General features: G+C 37.5%; 1 pseudogene; it reads left to right on the top strand.

The window, feature by feature from the left end:
• Positions 1-1,721: 1,721 nt before the first annotated feature.
• On the top strand, positions 1,722-2,403 carry LOC148163708 (WW domain-containing adapter protein with coiled-coil pseudogene; annotated as a pseudogene).
• The last annotated feature ends 446 nt before the right edge of the window (positions 2,404-2,849 follow it).

Raw genomic sequence — 2,849 nt, 5'->3', positions numbered from 1 at the left:
TTTCTGTAGTTTCCCTGTTCCCCAGAAATAGCTCTCTGGATAAACTCTGGAATATCAACCTCTTCCTTTTATCCAGAAATGGAAAATTCCCTCAGCACAAAAGCATCAATAGAGTATCATTATCTTTAGTAAGATACTCTATCATGTTCTTTAGATATTGCACAATACCCAAGATAAGAATAATAAGAAGCTATTTAAGTGGAAGGGTGACAAGATCAGATTTATACTTTAATAATATTACTATTGGGGCGCCTGGGTGGCTCCAGTTGGTTGAGCATCACACTCTTGGTTTTAGCTCAGGTCGAGATCTCATGCTCAGCAGGGAGTCTGCTTGAAGATTCTCTCCCTCTGGCCTTACCCCCCACTTGCATGCACCTGCTCTCTCTCTCTCTCTCTCACTCTCTCTATCTCTAAAATAAATAAATAAATCTTTAAAAAATATTAATATTACTATTCATAACCCCTATAAATAATAAATTCAGGGAATAATCATCACTGGCTGCACTGCCTGCTAAATTCATTAGCTCTGTTGTTCTCCAACTACTTGTGCTTCACATTTTTGAAATTACTGAGGACTGCAGAGAGATTTTCTTTATGGGGGTTATATCTCTGAATATCATATTAGAAATTAAAACTGATAAAAATTTAGAACAAAAATGTCACAAAGCCTCTGAAAAGTTCTGCTGTACACTTGTGAGAAAATGAAGAGAAAAGGCAAATAATATCTATTACTATTTTGAAGTATTTGGGGCCTTGCCGACTCCCTGGAAGAATTTCAGAGATATCCCCATGGTCATGGGCTCCAGTTTAAAAACTATGGCATTAGCTGAAACATTGTTGGGAAACTTGATGGTGAATGGATTAGGCTAACAACATACCTTGAACTGAAAGTCAATCCTGTCCACACAAAAAGAAAGTCAATTATTTGATTCATGATGTAATACAATATGAAGTATACAGCATCATCTCTTGAAATATTCTTGCCAAAGAAAATTGAATTGAAATCAAATCTCTAGATTTAACAAGTTACAGGAAATACAAGGAATAAAAAAACATGTTTGCAATTAGCAAAATCCATAATATGGGAAATTCCACAAGACAACCCAGCTTTTTAAACAACAACAAAAAAAAAAATGGCAGGAGGAGTAAAAGGGAGGCAGAGATTATTGTTGTTCTTCTTTTTTTTAAATTATGATCATATAAACCACAGGAAATCCGGGGGCTTTATCTGGATCCCAGTCCTGTTTTAAGCAAACCAATTCTAATTTTTTTTAAGTTGGTGTGGCCCCACCATCCTCCTCCTAAAGGGGGCTCTCTAGTGAATGCTTTCAGGGGCCCTGGGAGCAGCATCCAGCAGGTCCTGGATGAGGACTATCCCTAAACTGAAAGGTGGTGGAAAAAAAGCAGTAAATGGAAAGAGCTGACAGGTTTCAAGGGAGCAAGCCAGGCCTCAGAGGAAAAGGAAGGCTTGGGCAAGCTGAGCTGTCACTGCGGGAGGGGTGGGGGCTGGGGTGGTCCTGGCAGCCTTCCTTAACAGTCACTTCAGTATTCATTGAAGAGTCACCCCATGAGCAGGGATCAGAGAAATGAAACAATGCACCACTGAAAGTCCTTCACCACCAATTAAAATGTTGCAGAGATCTAATAGTCTTGAAAAAAATATAGGACAGCACAGGTCACAGTAATGCCAAAAATGTACATATTCATAATTGGAGAGAGGGATGGTGGGACCAGTTACTCTCCACAAGATAATTCACACAACCGCACTGCTCTTCATAGTTCAAATTCACATTCTTCCAATCCAAACAATAATCCAAGCAAAACTTCAGATGCACCTTACAATTCAGAAGATCACTGGTCTGAGCATATTAGCCCTTCTGGGGAAAAATATGACTACAATTGTCAAACAGAAGTTTCACAATGGGAAAAAAACAACAGAATGGCTTGAAAATGAAAAGAGATAAAAAGAAGCAAAGAAGATGGCAATTAATAGCTTCCCAAAAGGTACGGATTACAGAAGGGAGGCGATGCAAGCAACAGACACTAGTGAGTTTGCCAATAGGATGGAAGACAAGTATTCCAGCGATGCCAGTAGTTTGCTTCCACAGAAATACTTTGTCTCAAACAAGCAGAAACAATTACACAGGCTACAGACTACCAAGAGCAGAGATTTACAGTAGTTCTACACCAGTACAGCACCCCATCAAACCAGTGGTTCATGCAACTGCTACCCCAAGCTCTCTTCCTTCTAATCCATTTATGCTACAGTCTGAGCACGAGCCAAATAAATCTGATGCTAATGGAGCACCTACTTTATCAGAACTACCTACACCCACATCTTCTGTCCCTGCACAAGAAACAGAAAGAAAAGGTATGCCATTATTACTAGATGTTGCATGTTGAACTATAGTTTCTGAGTTTTTTATTATATTACATTATTTTCATTAGGCTAACTAAGACTCTTAATTATCTATATATTTTTTAAAGTCTTTTTAGAATGCTACTGCATAGATTTAGATCTAGAGTTAGCCATACTTAGCTTTAAAAAATTTTTTTTATTATGAAGTCTCAGAACGGTTTTTTGCCTTTGACATTTTGAAGTCAACCACTTAATTTGTAACAGTTACTAATGATTTAAATAACTTATCAAAGCTAGATGACTGTCTTATGGTTGTATAAAGTAATTTTCAGCTCTTATGATAATTGTCAGGACAATTTAGTTTAAATATTGTCTCAATTTTCTATTAATTACAATTTAATATGAATAGAGGGGGGGAAAAGTTGGTGAAGCCACTATGGAAAACACTATGGACATTCCTCAAAAAATTAGAAATAGAACTGCCATATGA

Source organism: Eumetopias jubatus, unplaced genomic scaffold (assembly GCF_037043125.1).
Source record: "Eumetopias jubatus isolate StellerSeaLion01/CBP00866 unplaced genomic scaffold, mEumJub1_p1.0 scaffold_8, whole genome shotgun sequence".
NCBI classification, from domain to species: domain Eukaryota; kingdom Metazoa; phylum Chordata; class Mammalia; order Carnivora; family Otariidae; genus Eumetopias; species Eumetopias jubatus.
This window is presented reverse-complemented; position numbering and strand designations above follow the sequence as displayed.